Source organism: Solanum verrucosum, unplaced genomic scaffold (assembly GCF_900185275.1).
Source record: "Solanum verrucosum unplaced genomic scaffold, falcon-dt-bn FXZP01000120.1, whole genome shotgun sequence".
NCBI lineage: Eukaryota > Viridiplantae > Streptophyta > Magnoliopsida > Solanales > Solanaceae > Solanum > Solanum verrucosum.
This window is the reverse complement of record NW_026020714.1, coordinates 1,571,927-1,590,603: the sequence shown is the minus strand read 5'-3', so window position 1 is coordinate 1,590,603 and position 18,677 is coordinate 1,571,927. Positions and strand designations below refer to the sequence as shown.

General features: G+C 25.1%; 1 protein-coding gene and 1 pseudogene across 1 annotated transcript in view; both read left to right on the top strand.

Annotated features, from left to right (window-relative positions):
• LOC125812549 (calcium-dependent protein kinase 8-like) overlaps positions 1-18,677 on the top strand; it is a 198,285-nt gene that overhangs the window by 116,809 nt on the left and 62,799 nt on the right. The window lies entirely within an intron of this gene.
• LOC125812515 (rust resistance kinase Lr10-like) lies at positions 4,861-5,990 on the top strand (annotated as a pseudogene).

Below are 18,677 nucleotides of genomic sequence, written 5' to 3'. Positions count from 1 at the left end.
TTTAAAAAATCACAAAAATAGAATTATCGCATATTTTACTCACATGAAAGTTGAAACATCGTAAAATAAAAAATAAAAAATAAAAGACAAAGTTTGATTAACTTTCTCAATTAGTGTTAAATATCACTACTATCATGACATATAAAAATAAAATTTTGACAATAATTGATTTAAAACCCTGTTTGTGCATATCATTGAAATTTAAAAGTCCTTTTCGTCTTTATTGATAAGTAGCAAATTAAAGTGTCAAAATTGAATACTTGAGGGTTTCAAGGGAACAACTCAGTGTTCAAAAGTAGACTATAAAACGCGAGATATCCTCATTCGCCTCATCATTTCAACATAAATTTTCAGGAGAACATCACGGCGCCCGAGACGAGACATTTGAACCAGTAAGGAAAACAAGATTTTTCTTCTTCATTCGATTCAAGTATTAATTGAATAACTCATTAAGTATTAAGTAAACAATGTTTGTTCTCACTTTTTTTATTTCCTTTAATTTTATGGTAAAGTTATATTTTTTCTATGTTTGATCTAAAATTTGATTGTTTTATGTCTTATGGAGTTGTTCAATTTATTCCACAACTTGTATGAGTATATCTCAATTGTAGGTGACAATTGGGCGGGTTGAGTGGATTTTTTTTGGGGGTGGGGGTGGGGGTGGGGGGGGTGGGGGGTATAATGAATCTAGACAACAAACAGGTCAAGATCCAAATCAATCTAAATTTGCTTAGGTTAAAACGAGTTGAGTCAAAATGAATCAGGTAATTGATTACAAAACGGGTCAAGAGTCAACCCAATTTTTACTAAGTTTTAATTTTTTTAATTTGTTCTTATAAAATATTTTAGTACCTAATATTTTATTATTATTATGGTTATACATAACATATCAAATTAAAATTTAGTTTTTTTATAAATGATTTGACAATATTTCTCATGAGTCAATATTCGGTTACATATTCAATCAATTTGTAATGGGTTGAAATGGATTAAGCTAATAAATAAGCGATTTAAACGGATTGGATGGTTTAAGCAGGTTGGGTTTAGTTTTGCCACCCCTAATATCAATCTAGTTAAGCTTAAGTTAAGTAAAGCATAACGAAAATTGAAAAAAAACAATTCCCTTTTTATTCCATAGTGTTATCATATTGTAATTTTATCAAAAAAAGAGGGTACATAATAAATTTATTCTACACCTTATCATTATTTTGTATCAATTATTCTTTTAACTTTACTCTTATTAAGTAATTAGTTATTTTGATTAATTCAATTACTAGTGGTCGAATTTAAGCTTTCAAAATATCATTAATAAAATTAATTTGGTTAAATAAATGCTAAACTATTTTTTAAGGGAAGTGCAAAATGCAATCTGGACGAAAAAAAAAAAAACAAAGGGCGTAATTCAAAACTTTCGATCAAAGAAGGAGTAGATGCAGAGGACCATGCACAACAAGGAGTACCAAATAGTATAGCGAATAGTTCCTATCTTATTGACTTCATTGCTATGGTAATTTTCATGTCTTCTGTTTATCCAATTATGTCCCCGTCTAGGATAATTTTTTTTGCTGTCCAATTTAGATAATTCATTGATCATGGTCTTTCTATTACATAATAAATTTTCTGCTTTCAGTCACTCAAAAAAATTATAGAGGAAAGTTGTAAGAAGACGTTACAGAACAAGAGATCTAAAGACTGTAGTCAAAGCCAAAAGGAAAAGGAGCAACAAGGATCTTTTGAGGACGAAGCACTTGAAAAACATCAGCAAAACGGTATTTAAGAAATTAACATTTCACAATTGGCTTATGTTACTCTTTCAAATTATTCTAAAGTGGAAATGGAGATAGATCTGAAAATTTTAATTAATTTTATTCATGGTACGAAAGTAATTATTCATGATATTAATTTATTTAAACTTCTTAAATTGACTTAAATACTATTAAATATTTTATTTTCATCTAGTTATATGTGATTTTTCAGGTGAGTCCAATTATACCTTAATGGAGGAAAGCATTGATAATTTAAATAAGGGAATAATACCAGAGAGTGTGAAGTCTGAATCCCTTTTTGACCTATGCGAGGTAATTAATTAATCATGACTTGTGTTTATTTACTTAATTTGGGGAATGTTTTAATTTGTTTTGAACTTTGGACTATTTGTTTTGAGGGAAAGATTTTCTTTTTGCTGGCGTGAATTTTCTATTGAATTTTCTCATTGTATTCTACGATAAATATTTCTTTTTCAATCATTTTTTTAAAAACAAAGTGAATTTATAGGTGGCAATACAAATCGGGATAACTGAAGAACGTGATGGAAGTAAAACAATTAAGGACCAAGAAGACTCTATCCAAGAGAAACTATCAGAGCAACAACATAACATTACTGGTACTTAAGGAATTTTAATTGATACTTATGTTATTTATTTATTTTTCAATGGGAAACTAGAGGCAGATTCTAAATTTTAAATTAGTGGATACAAGTATCGTTTTCATTATCCCATCTGATCCATAAAAACAGAACTTTTTTAAGGATAGAAACTTCGCACTTAAATGATATATGATAGGAATTAGATTCCAACTCAAATCTATTTTTTTGAGCTTATATTTTTTTTCCAGTGTATCATACCCTCTCATTAGTTATGCATGATTTTTCAGGGGAGACTGAGCTCAACAAAGTCACAGGTGAAAATGAATATAATTGGAATCCACGGAGGGGATACCATTCATGGGAAGATTCCAGTATGAAAAAAGAAGACTCAAGTAACAAAAAGTATTCCGGTGGTAAGAGAAAACACAAAGAAAATTAGAACTGCAAGGGAGAAAAGAATGATACAACTTAATTCTTCAATCGCCAAGACTGTTTTTTAATCATTTATTTGAATGTTGAATTGTATTTAGAAAGAATGGTGTGATCTCTCTCGAGTCTCGCGGAATTCTTTTTTATTCATGCTTTATGTTAAAACTTAAAACCAAATTAATAAATATGAGTTCACTCATATATAGTATGTGTACTCTAGAATTTAAAGTTTATCAATTTCTACATGTGAGTTCACCTTACTAGAAGGAAATGTTTTTTTACACCGCGAATCAATTGGACCTACTATGTCAGTGTTGCATTAGGTAGGACCAATAGAGGTCTTTTGACAAAAACAAGATAAAACATTATGCGATTTATTTCCATCTGTTCTAAACTTTTAGTCTTGATGGATAGAGTTACCTGATACTGTATGAATTGTGAGATAAATCAAACTCCCGACTTTCAAGTACTTGACAATCCATAGGTAGAACTACATTTTCTTATCCTCAAGCGTAGTCGAGAGTTTGATTTGTACAATGTATGCTTTAATACATTGCTTGAATATATGGAAATTAAAACAACTAGAGTTGTTTCCTACTTGTTTGATAAAATGTCCGAAAGAAATCATGTCCAAGTAGTACATGTATTTGTAGTTACGAGCAAGTTGGAAATGGATGGGTTGTTTCCATATGGGATAAGTTTGAAGAACCTGAAGTTAGCTGATCATACGAATAATTTTCGAGAAATTTTGATGGATATGACTAGCATGTTTTGTTTGCATAGATCAATGGAGGCAGTGGTTTATGCATTAATGTTCCCCTGTTGTGCATATATAATCTATTTGTTCAGTTGCTACCTTTCCAACATATAGCCATGTTTACAGTGGTATAGGAGGCCTCTTCTTACACGTAACAACATCGTCCAAAATGTTACTTTGGGGCTCAATTTTGCAATGACTCTAAAAGGATAGGCACAATTGATTTGTCTGTACGCAATTGGTCAGTTGATGACTAGAAACTTGTAAACTGCTAGAGCAAAGGTTCCCTAGGAAGAACTACATGTTTGCGAACTATGCCAGCCTTGGTCATTTGATTTTATCATCGTTGTTGCAATGTATTCTGGTGCTCTTAACTTCTGTAGTAGATTGAAGATGACAAAGCTACATGATTACAGATTACTCGAAGATAGTTGATAAAGCTAAATTAGGGGCATCAAGAGTGGAGGTGATCAGACTAAATATCATATTATCAAACACCAATGACTCTTCTAGTTTAAGGGATAGAGCTGCAACAGTAAGAACAATGGTGTATATTGATTGGCCTGGAGAACGAAGCTGTCGGGTTGCATTTCCAAAATATACAACATTTCAATTTTTTACACCAACACACATGATGCACCTTCACGGGATACATGACGTCATTCTTTCCTATTCCCTCTTGGATTCCAGTATCTGAAGGCAAAGTTAGCTCGAATGTTGTTCATATACCTCGAATTCCAGTTTGATCCAGGCATATCCTTCTTGAAGAAGTATTGTTACTTGAGTGATTCTAAGTGCAACTTTAATATTTCTACATCTGGTAGCCCCAGTTTATAAAGCTTTTCTTTGAGCCACTGCGATGCTTTTGAGACACCTAAAGAACAATTATGCCTATCTGGTTGATAGATATGCCTTTGGGATGTGTCTTATTGAGTGGAACTGAAAAGTGGAAGTGAATTTGAGCATAAACACCGAAAAGAAACAAATATCCTCTGTTATCTAACAAGCTGTTAGCCTCATATGGAATGAAGGTTCACAGTTGACTCCTTCAAGAATCAGACGTCAGAACAGATGGTCGTTCAAAAGAAAATGATCGATTAGGCTACACACTGGTGGTGCCAATTCAGGTATGTATAATCTTTGAAATCTATGAATTGTATCTGATACTTTCTGCACAAAAATTGTAAGATCATTCATTCTATAGAGACTTGTCGAAATGAAGCAGACATTGGTGGTTGAATTTTTAAATTAACCGTTCACAAACTTTTCTTGTTTATTTGTGATGGTTGTACACAGGGTTTAGCATTGTGACAAGAGTCATTCTATTTCCATGCATAGTTGTATTTCTAATGATTGAGTTACAAAGAAGGCATTTGTCGATTTATGATGCAATTGAAAATTTCCTGCACGGTGAGAACAATTTCGCGCCCATTAGATATTCCAACTCCAACATAAGAAAGATGACTAGGAACTTCAAAGAGAAACTAGGCCAAGGAGGTTATGGTTCAATATATAAAGGTAAGCTTCAAAGTGGACCTAATGTAGCAGTGAAGATATTGAGCAAGCCCAAAGCTGATGGACAAGACTTCATCAACGAGGTTGCCACAATCGGGAGGATTCATCATGTTAACATAGTACAACTTATTGGCTATTGTGCTGAGAGATGTAAGCGTGCTCTCGTGTATGACTTCATGCCTAACGGATCACTTGAAAAGTACATCACACCTCAAGATGGAGGAGCTGATCAACTGTTAAGTTGGGACAGAAAGTTTGAAATTGCTCTTGGAGTTGCTCGAGGTATTGAATACTTGCATCGAGGTTGTGACTTTCAGATTCTACATTTTGACATCAAGCCACACAACATACTTTTGGATGAGAATTTCATTCCAAAACTATCTTATTTTGGTCTTGCAAAATCATACCCGGCTGATAAGAGTATTGTTACTCTAACACCAGCCAGGGGAACAATTGGTTATGCAGCTCCAGAGCTGATTAACAGAAGCATTGGTCCAATATATTATAAGGCATATGTCTATAGCTTTGGAATGTTACTCATTGATATCGTAGGCTTGAAAACAAACTCGGCAGCCAAAGAGGACATATCAAGCCAGTATTTCCCATATTGGATTTATGATCAACTCGACAAGGGAAAGGAGATTGAAGTACTAGACGAGACACATGAAGACGTAAAGAAGCTGACTTTAGTTGCTTTGTGGTGCATACAAATGAATCCACTCGATCGTCCCTCAATGACTAAAGTAGTGGGAAATGCTTGAAGGCGAATTACAAGCACTGCAAATGCCTCCCAGGCCCTCTGAATCGCGGGAACCATGTTCGTTGGAATTCAATCTAATTAGTTCTTCAATAAGCTCAATAGAGTCTGTGAAGTTGCTTGAGAGTTGTTCTGATTCTGCAGAAATAGATGTAATTGTTGCTTGACATCACATATTGTGTACGTAATTCGTGTTGTTCTGAATAAAATATCAAGTTCATACTAAATTTTATGATGTTTGATTCTAAAAAATAAAGTTTGTGACATAGCCAACCTTCACAATTTGTGACAGACATTTGAATCTGTCACAAACATTTAATTGATAAAATGAAAATGTGTGATGAAACAAGTAATGTGAAGTGATTAGTTTAAAGGGGTGAGAGTGCAGGTTCTAAGAGAATGATCCTCAATGGAGTTTTTACTTGTTTAATTATGGCATAATACATATATTGGCCCCTAAACTTGGCTTCAAATTTTAACTTTGACCTCCAACTTTCATAATGCACAAATAGGCACTTTAACTATCCTACCTTTAAATAAATAAACACACGATTTTTGGAGCCAAAAGCGTGAAATGCAAGCGCTGCCACGTGTATTAGTGACCCACTCAATGGCTGCCAACTATTCAATGCATGTGGGCCCGTTTTCCTGTCTATTTGACACCTTTCCAATTTGTCATGCATTTATTTTAATGGATATGGACCCCACCTCACTAATTCCATTCCCTTCTCTTTATTTTTGCCTCACAACTTCTTCCTCCACTTTCATTTTGTGGTAAATTAATATTTGAAAATGTCAATTATTCAATTTATAATTTATTTGTCTTATTTCTTTTTTTAATTTATGTGTATTCAAAGATTACATTTAAGATACTATAAATTATTAGACTTAATATTTTAAAAAATTTATTACAAATTTGAAAATTACGTAATATACACTATTAATTACAATAATTACTAATTTAAAATATTTTTTCAATCTAATAAGAGCCTACAAACACACTATACGTTATATTTAAAAGTACTATAAATCATAATTAAAATATATTTTTTTTAGAAAATTTTTTGTTGACTCTTGAAATTCTATCGGTGACACATGAATTTGAATAGATGGAACAATATATATTATTGAAAGTTAACAATACTATAAGTTATTCGAAAATGACGTTAATGATTTTTATAAATTATAACAAATTAGCAACTAAAATATTTTTGAAAAAACATACAAAAAATTAGTTGATGAATCAGCCACCACACCGTGGACATGTATGCTTTTTTGTGATTAAAATTGAGTTTAAGGGTTATTTTGGTCATTTAAGGATTTTTCTTTAAACTTCAAGCTTTATTAATAGTAATGTATTCATTTTAGAGTTAACATGAACATTTACTACCATATCTATCTATATATAATAGTAGAAGAAAAAACGACACGTGTCAGCACTACATTTTTTCTTGAATTTTATTATCTTTAGTTAATTTAAATAATAAATTCAATTTAAATAGCTTAATTATCTTTTGTTAATTTAAATAATATATTCAAATTTTAAAAAAGAAAACAAAAATATAAAACAGTTTTTGTTTATAAAAAAAAGCAGTTATATAAAATAGTTTAAAGTTACCGTTTCTTAACTTTAAAAGCAATATTTATGCAATGTACAAAATTGTAAATAAATATATTATTGTACAAACATAAAATTATAAGAATTTTTATGTTACCATTTCATTCCTTGAATAGTTTAAAACTTTAATTAATTTTTATTATATAAACATGTACTCTTTAAAAAAAATTCAACATATAAAAACCTAAGTAACCAATTAGAAATTTTGATGTATTTTTTATAAAATTACTAATTAATAATTAAATTTAAATTTGCCGTTAAAAAAACTGTTCAATACACACTCCCACTTCTATACAAGCTCTAAATCTATCTAATTATCTATTCGTTTTTTTTTAAAAATATTTTAAAAATAAAAAATAAAATTTTAACTACAAATAACTGTCCCTAAAATTCCTCACCCACTTGCTTAACTTCCTATTCCCAAAAAAATCAACCGTATCATTCAGTAAACTTAACAATATAATTCAGTCAGTATTTTCTTTAGTTTTTCTGGTGAAAAAAAAAATGTATCTCAATAAAGGAGAGTCAAAGAAATGATAATCCTTATCATTCATTCATGGAAGGGTAACTGTTTGCATAGTTCCTCTATTTTTCTTTTGTTTTATGTTGCTACATTAACAATAACTGCACTTTATTTGGAAAGCTCTAGATCTTAAAGATGATCAGTTGATTTTTTAAAAAAAATAAATCAAAGAAAGAGGATCATTTAATGAAGATGGGATCAAGCAATTTTGGTGTTGAATATATGTAGTTGAAGAAGGAGAAATTTATATGCAGATGATTGATGATCGTATTACAGATTAATATTTTTTTCTTATTGTCTCCAAACTTGAATTCATTTTCTTCATTCTAATTTATTCATTTTATTTTTAATATGAATTGAAAGTTTGAATTATAAATTGAAAGTTGATCTACATCGTCATGCAATTTATTTATATAAATCCTTACTAACATTTGTTAAAAAAAATTGTTCTTTTCAATTTAACAAACAAATAAAAGAGAATTAAAGAAAGGAAAGAAAAGAAGATAAACAGAAAAAAAAAAAAAAAAAAAAAAAAAAGAAAATAAATGCAGATAACAAATTCATAAGTAAGGAAGAATAACAAACTGATTCATATTTCATAACTTGAATTGTACTTTGTTTAAATTTAGAGAGTTTGATTCTAATTTATGTGTTGTTTTGAATCTTTGATATTGTTTATAATTGATGAGTTGCAATAAAATCTAATAACATATAGTTGGACTTCTTAGAATAAAGAAATATCAATCATATTCAAATTACTATAAAGAAGAAAATTATTGAGGAAGAAAATTTGAGGTTGGAGAGGCCAAATTTTATATACTTTTGGCGAAGTTTAAGATGAAAGTCAGACATTTGAATATACTTCCGTATGTGTAAAGGTACTCATTTTCTTAACAGATTTATAATATTTTATTAATATAGAAAAAAAAATTCAAATTTTGTAAATGTATAGGTACTCATTTCTTTGTTTCTCACTCTTCTATATATAATAAAAAAATAATACTGTTTCATTTTCATACAAATATTTTTAATAATGCGTAAAAAGTTATTATTTTAAAATCTTAATTAGTTATTATAATAAGTATACTTTATTTTTTACAGTAAAAAGTAAAAAGGAAAAGCATAATATTATTAATTATTAATCATTAAAAGGGAAAGAACGGAAAACTTAAATAATGGAAACATTTGCCGTTCATCCAAATAGTAATACATAATTAGATTAATTAATAATTAGTTATAATTTAATATCACAATTTTTTATTTATAAACAATCAATATTAATAATTGTTTTTATTGATTTCAAATGAAATTTAAGATATGTGGGTTGTGCAACGAGATTTTATTATAAAGGGTTAATTTTATTTGTCCATCTTAGCAGATTTCCTCAATTAGTATTTAAGTTATATACATTTTACATACGTACGGACTCTATTTTGTGGTAATTATCATTTTTTATATAAAATATTTAAACTAACTTTCACAACTAATTATCATTCTTTATAAATTGTTAAATAATAATAATAATAATAATAAATTTTATAATATATATATATATATATTTATATGTATAATAGGAGAGGTGTGTGTTATTTCTTTTTTTGGGGGGAAGTTTTCATAGTTATATTAATAATTAATAAGAATTTATTTATATTTTCAGTAATAAATAAAATTATTATTATTATTTGTTAATAAAAATGTGAAAACTTCCCAAAATTATTATTATTATTTTTTGGCAAATTTTATGTTCTTTATATAGTATTTATTTAAATTCAAAATAAAAATTCAAATTTGGACGTCAACAATTTCTATACTTATTTTTTGGTATAGTTTTATTTGCAACATAAAAATATAAAAAAAGAATGAAAGATAAAGTTTATTAAAATTAGTGTACAAATAAATATAAATTTTACTAAATATAATTATTTTTAAAATTTTGAATTTGAATGGGAAGTTACCATTGATCTTTTAAAATTTGAATCGAAAACTAACTCTATACTAGATAAAGCCAAATTTTAATCTATATTTTCCTATATAAACTAATTTTCCATCAAAATTTTTATTTTATTCTCTACATATAAAAATATATAAAAAAAATTGAAAGATAAAGTATTTTAAAATTAGTTTACAGATAAAGATAAATTTTATATATATAATTAATTTTTTAATTTTGAATTTGAATGGGAAGTTACCATTGATTTTTTAAAATTTGAATCGAAAACTAACTCTATACTAGATAAAGCCAAATTTCAATTTATTTTTCCTTCCATCAAATATTTTAATTTTATTCTCTAAATATAAAAATATAAAAAAAAAATTGAAACATAAAGTTTATTAAAATTACCTTACTGATAAAGATAAATTTTACTAAATATAATTATTTTTTTGAATTTTGAATTTGAATGGGAAGTTACCATTGATTTTTTAAAATTTGAATCGTAAACTAACTCTATACTAGATAAAGCTAAATTTCAATCTATTTTTTCCTATATAAAGTAATTATCCATCAAATGTTTTTCATAAAAAAATCTAAAACAAAAAAATAACATAAAAAACTGATTTATAATAATTCAAAATACCGTCAAACATGCACAATATAACCAAAATTTTAATTGAAATCATATTGTCAGACTGATCCTAAATATTTGCTCCATTTTGCTCCTCCTTTATAGCAAACACGTTCATGCCTCCCTTTTTATAGCGTATATTATATTAAGAGGAAATAATTATAGGCAACTAAATCAATAGACTCTTTGACTTTCAATTTGAGTATTTCCTCAACCTACTAATAATTAATTATAATTAGTAGTCTTAAAATAAGTTTTAACACTACAATTTAACTATCACTTACTACACACAAAAAATAATTTATCATTGAATTAAAAAAATTAAATTAAAATATAAAATAAAAATAAAAGAGATAATGTTAGTTCAGTTGAGGATTTTGAGTAGTCAAGTGCCTCCTTATTATTTCAAATTTTACTTTAAATTACTAAATCGATTGAGCGTATTTATTAGTTTTAATTTTGTGTAAAAAGAAAATGTATGACTAAGGTTATTTAAGTGGAGTGATAAACACTGAGAAAATGATCAACAATATTTATTATTATTACAATAATATACTACATTTTTCTTGAATTTTATTATCTTTAGTTAATTTAAATAATAAATTCAATTTAAATAGCTTAATTATCTTTGTTAATTTAAATAATATATTCAATTTTAAAAATAAAAATATAAAACAGTTTTTTTTATAAAAAAAAACAGTTATATAAAATAGTTTAAAGTTACCGTTTATTAACTTTAAAAGCAATATTTATGCAATGTACAAAATGTAAATAAATATATTATACAAACATAAAATTATAAGAATTTTTATGTTACCATTTCATTCCTTGAATAGTTTAAAACTTTAATTAATTTTTATTATATAAACATGTACTCTTTAAAAAAAATTCAACATATAAAAAACCTAAGTAACCAATTAGAAATTTTGATGCATTTTCTTATAAAATTATTTTTACTAATTAATAATTAAATTTAAATTTGCGGTTAAAAAACTGTTCAATACACACTCCCACTTCTACACAATCTCTAAAATCTAATTATCTATTCGTTTTTTTAAAAAAATATTTTAAAAATAAAAAATAAAATTTTAACTACAAATAACTGTCCCTAAAATTCCTCACCCACTTGCTTAACTTCCTATTCCCAAAAAAATCAACGTATCATTCAGTAAACTTAACAATATAATTCAGTCAGTATTTTCTTTAGTTTTTCTGGTGAAAAAAAAAATGTATCTCAATAAAGGAGAGTCAAAGCAATGATAATCCTTATCATTCATTCATGGAAAGGTAAGTGTTTGCATAGTTCCTCTATTTTTCTTTTGTTTTATTTGCTACATTAACAATAACTGCACTTTATTTGGAAAGCTCTAGATCTTAAAGATGAGTTGATTTTTTTAAAAAAAAATCAAAGAAAGAGATCGTTTAATGAAGATGGGATCAAGCAATTTTGGTGTTGAATATATGTAGTTGAAGAAGGAGAAATTTATATGCAGATGAGTGATGATCGTATTACAGATTAATATTTTTTTCTTATTGTCACCAAACTTGAATTCATTTTCTTCATTCTAATTTTATTCATTTTATTTTAATATGAATTGAAAGTTTGAATTATAAATTGAAAGTTGATCTACATGTCATGCAATTTATTTATTTTATAAATCCTTACTAACATTTGTTAAAAAAAATTGTTCTTTTAATTTAACAAACAAATAAAAGAGAATTAAAGAAAGAAGGAAAGAAAAGAAGATAAATAGAAAAAAAGGAGAAAATAATGCAGATAACAAATTCATAAGTAAGGAAGAATAACAAACTGATTCATATATTTCATAAACTTGAATTGTACTTTGTTTAAATTTAGAGAGTTTGATTCTAATTTATGTGTTGTTTGAATCTTTGATATTGTTTATAATTGAAGTTGCAATAAAATCTAAAACATAGTTGACTTCTTAGAATAAAGAAATATCAAAATCTAAATAACATATTAGAATCAAACTCTCTAAATTTACAACAAAGTACAATTCAAGTTATGAAATATGAATCAGTTTGTTATTCTTCCTTACTTATGAATTTGTTATCTGCACTTATTTTCTCCCTTTTTTCTATATCTCTTTTCTTTCCTTCTTTCTTTAATTCTCTTTTATTTGTTTGTTAAATTTAAAAGAACAATTTTTTTAACAAATGTTAGTAAGGATTTATATAAATAAATAAATTGCATGACGATGTAGATCAACTTTCGATTCAAAATTCAAACTTTCAATTCATATTAAAATAAAATGAATAAAATTAGAATGAAGAAAATGAATTCAAGTTTGGGACAATAAGAAAAAAATATTAATCTGTAATACGATCATCACTCATCTGCATATAAATTTCTCCTTCTTCAACTACATATATTCAACACCAAAATTGCTTGATCCCATCTTCATTAAACGATTCTCTTTTTTTTTTTTTTTTTAAAAAAAAATCAACTCATCTTGAAGATCTAGAGCTTTCCAAATAAAGTGCAGTTATTGTTAATGTAACAACATAAAACAAAAGAAAAATAGAGGAACTATGCAAACACTTACCTTTCCATGAATGAATGATAAGGATTATCATTGCTTGACTCTCCTTTATTGAGATACATTTTTTTTCACCAGAAAAACTAAAGAAAATAACTGAAATTATATTGTTAAGTTTACTGAATGATACAGTTGATTTTGGGAATAGGAAGTTAAGCAAGTGGGTGAGGAATTGTAGGGACAGTTATTTGTAGTTAAAATTTTATTTTTTATTTTTAAAATATTTTTTTAAAAACGAATAGATAATTAGATAGATTTAGAGATTGTGTAGAAGTGGGAGTGTGTATTGAACAGTTTTTTAACCGCAAATTTAAATTTAATTATTAATTAGTAAAAATAATTTTATAAGAAAATGCATCAAAATTTCTAATTGGTTACTTAGGTTTTTTATATGTTGAATTTTTTTTAAAGAGTACATTTATATAATAAAAAGTTTTAAACTATTCAAGGAATGAAATGGTAACATAAAAATTCTTATAATTATTTTGTATAATAATATATTTATTTACAATTTTGTACATTGCATAAATATTGCTTTTAAAGTTAATAAACGGTAACTTTAAACTATTTTATATAACTGCTTTTTTTTTATATAAAAAGAACTGTTTTATATTTTATTTTTTAAAAAAATTGAATATATTATTTAAATTAACAATAGATAATTAAGCTATTTAAATTGAATTTATTATTTAAATTAACTAAAGATAATAAAATTCAAGAAAAGTGTAGTGCTGACACATGTCGTTTTTTTTTCTCCTATTATATGTAGATAGATTAATAAATATATGTTGATCATTTTCTCAGCCTGTTTATCACTCCACTTAAATAACCTTAGTCATACATTTTCTTTTTACACACAAAATTAAAACTAATAAATACGCTCAATCGATTTAGTAATTTAAAGTAAAATTTGAAATAATAAGGAGGCACTTGACTACTCAAAATCCTCAACTGAACTAACATTACTCTTTTATTTTTATTTTATATTTTAATTTAATTTTTTTTAATTCAATGATAAATTATTTTTGTGTGTAGTAAGTGATAGTTAAATTGTAGTGTTAAAACTTATTTTAAGACTACTAATTATAATTAATTATTAGTAGGTTGAGGAAATACTCAAATTGAAAGTCAAAGAGTCTATTGATTTAGTTGCCTATAATTATTTCCTCTTAATATAATATACGCTATAAAAAGGGAGGCATGAACGTGTTTGCTATAAAGGAGGAGCAAAATGGAGCAAATATTTAGGATCAGTCTGACAATATGATTTCAATTAAAATTTTGGTATATTGTGCATGTTTGACGGTATTTTGAATTATTATAATCATTTTGTATGTTATTTTTTTGTTTTAGATTTTTTTATGAAAAACATTTGATGGATAATTACTTTATATAGGAAAAATAGATTGAAATTTAGCTTTATCTAGTATAAAGTTATTACGATTCAAATTTTAAAAAAATCAATGGTAACTTCCCATTCAAATTCAAAATTCAAAAAAAATAATATTTAGTAAAATTTATCTTTATCAGTAAGGTAATTTTAATAAACTTTATGTTTCAATTTTTTTTATATTTTTATATTTAGAGAATAAAATTAAAATATTTGATGGAAGGAAAAAATTGAAATTTGGCTTTATCTAGTATAGAGTTAGTTTTCGATTCAAATTTTAAAAAATCAATGGTAACTTCCCATTCAAATTCAAAATTAAAAAAATTAATTATATATAATAAAATTTATCTTTACTGTAAACTAATTTTAAAATACTTTATCTTTCAATTTTATATATTTTTATATGTAGAGAATAAATAAAAATTTGATGGAAAATTAGTTTATATAGGAAAATATAGATTAAAATTTGGCTTTATCTAGTATAGAGTTAGTTTTCGATTCAAATTTTAAAAGATCAATGGTAACTTCCCATTCAAATTCAAAATTTTAAAAATTAATTATATTTAGTAAACATTTATCTTTATTTGTACAATAATTTTAATAAACTTTATCTTTCATTCTTTTTTTATTTTTATAGTTGCAATATAAAACTATACCAAAAAATAAGTATAAAATTGGTTGACGTCCAAATTTGAATTTTTATCTTTGAATTTAAATAAATACTATATAAAGAACATAAAATTTGCCAAAAATAATAATAATAATTTTTGGGAAGTTTTCACATTTATTATAAATAATAATAATAATTTTATTTATTACTGAAAATAATAAATAAATTCTTATTAATTATTAATATAACTATGAAAACTTCCCCCAAAAAAGAAAAATAACACACTCTATAACCTCTCCTATTATACATATATATATATATATATATATATATATAATATTTATTATTATTATTATTATTATTATTATTTAACAATTTATAAAGAATGATAATTAGCTGTGAAAAGTTAGTTTAAATATTTTATATAAAAAATGATAATTACCCACAAATAGAGTCCGTACGTATGTAAAATGTATATAACTTAAATATCTATTGAGGAAATCTGCAAGATGGACAAATAAAATTTAACACCTTTATAATAAAATCTCGTTGCACAACCCACATATCTTAAATTTCATTTGAAATCAATAAAAACAATTATTAATATTGATTTTTATAAATAAAAATTTGTGATATTAAATTATAACTAATTATTAATTAATCTAATTATGTATTACTATTTGGATGAATGGCAAATGTTTCCATTATTTACATTCTTTCCCTTTTAATGTTAATAATTAATAATATTATGCTTTTCCTTTTACTTTTTACTGTAAAAAATAAAAGTATACTTATTATAATAACTAATTAAGATTTTAAAAATAATAACTTTTACGCATTATTAAAAATATTTGTATGAAAATGAAACAGTATTATTTTTTATTATATATAAAGAGTGAGAAACAAAGAAAATGAGTTACCTATACATTTACAAAATTTGAATTTTTTTTTCTATATTAATAAAATATTAAAATCTGTTAAGAAAATGAGTACCTTTACATATACGAAGTATATTCAAATGTGACTTTCATCTTAACTTCGCCAAAAGTATATAAATTTGGCCTCTCCACTCAAATTTTCTTCCTCAATAATTTTCTTCTTTATTGTAATTTGAATATGATTGATATTTCTTTATTCTAAGAAGTCCAACTATATGTTATTAGATTTTATTGCAACTCATCAATTATAAACAAAGATTCAAAACAACACATAAATTAGAATCAAACTCTCTAAATTTAAACAAAGTACAATTCAAGTTATGAAATATGAATCAGTTTGTTATTCTTCCTTTATGAATTTGTTATCTGCATTTATTTTCTCCCTTTTTTCTGTTTATCTTCTTTTCTCTCTTCTTTCTTTAATTCTCTTTTATTTGTTTGTTAAATTGAAAAGAACAATTTTTTAACAAATGTTAGTAAGGATTTATATAAATAAATAAATTGCATGACGATGTAGATCAACTTTCAATTTATAATTCAAACTTTCAATTCATATTAAAATAAAATGAATAAAATTAGAATGAAGAAAATGAATTCAAGTTTGGTGACAATAAGAAAAAAATATTAATCTGTAATACGATCATCACTCATCTGCATATAAATTTCTCCTTCTTCAACTACATATATTCAACACCAAAATTGCTTGATCCCATCTTCATTAAACGATCCTCTTTCTTTGATTTTTTTTTAAAAAAATCAACTGATCATCTTTAAGATCTAGAGCTTTCCAAATAAAGTGCAGTTATTGTTAATGTAGCAACATAAAACAAAAGAAAAATAGAGGAACTATGCAAACACTTACCTTTCCATGAATGAATGATAAGGATTATTTGCTTTGACTCTCCTTTATTGAGATACATTTTTTTTTTCACCAGAAAAACTAAAGAAAATACTGACTGAATTATATTGTTAAGTTTACTGAATGATACGGTTGATTTTTTGGGAATAGGAAGTTAAGCAAGTGGGTGAGGAATTTTAGGGACAGTTATTTGTAGTTAAAATTTTATTTTTTATTTTTAAATATATTTTTTTAAAAAAACGAATAGATAATTAGATAGATTTAGAGATTGTGTAGAAGTGGGAGTGTGTGTATTGAACAGTTTTTAACCGCAAATTTAAATTTAATTATTAATTAGTAAAAATAATTTTATAAGAAAATGCATCAAAATTTCTAATTGGTTACTTAGGTTTTTTATATGTTGAATTTTTTTTAAAGAGTACATGTTTATATAATAAAAATTAATTAAAGTTTTAAACTATTCAAGGAATGAAATGGTAACATAAAAATTCTTATAATTTTATGTTTGTATAATAATATATTTATTTACAATTTTGTACATTGCATAAATATTGCTTTTAAAGTTAATAAACGGTAACTTTAAACTATTTTATATAACTGCTTTTTTTTATATAAAAAAAACTGTTTATATTTTATTTTATTTTTTAAAATTGAATATATTATTTAAATTAACAAAAGATAATTAAGTTATTTAAATTGAATTTATTATTAAATTAACAAAGAAATAATATAAATATCTAAGAAACATTATTTATTTCATTTGTTTAATTCTATTAATAATTATATATATTAATTATATAATAATAAAATAAATAATAAAATATAAAACATTTTTTTTATATAAAAAAAAGCAGTTATATAAATAGTTTAAAGTTACCGTTTATTAACTTTAAAAGCAATATTTATGCAATGTACAAAATTGTAAATAAATATATTATTATACAAACATAAAATTATAAGAATTTTTATGTTACCATTTCATTCCTGGAATAGTTTAAAACTTTAATTAATTTTTATTATATAAACATGTACTCTTTAAAAAAAATTCAACATAAAAAAACCTAAGTAACCAATTAGAAATTTTGATGCATTTTCTTATAAAATTATTTTTACTAATTAATAATTAAATTTAAATTTGCGGTTAAAAACTGTTCAATACACACACTCCCACTTCTACACAATCTCTAAATCTATCTAATTATCTATTCTTTTTAAAAAAATATTTAAAAATAAAAAATAAAATTTTAACTACAAATAACTGTCCCTAAAATTCCTCACCCACTTGCTTAACTTCCTATTCCCAAAAATTCAACCGTATCATTCAGTAAACTTAACAATATAATTCAGTCAGTATTTTCTTTAGTTTTTCTGGTGAAAAAAAAAATGCATCTCAATAAAGGAGAGTCAAAGCAAAATAATCCTTATCATTCATTCATGGAAAGGTAAGTGTTTGCATAGTTCCTCTATTTTTCTTTTGTTTATGTTGCTACATTAACAATAACTGCACTTTATTTGGAAAGCTCTAGATCTTAAAGATGATCAGTTGATTTTTTTAAAAAAAAAATCAAAGAAAGAGATCGTTTAATGAAGATGGGATCAAGCAATTTTGGTGTTGAATATATGTAGTTGAAGAAGGAGAAATTTATATGCAGATGAGTGATGATCGTATTATAGATTAATATTTTTTTCTTATTGTATCCAAACTTGAATTCATTTTCTTCATTCTAATTTTATTCATTTTATTTTTAATATGAATTGAAAGTTTGAATTATAAATTGAAAGTTGATCTAC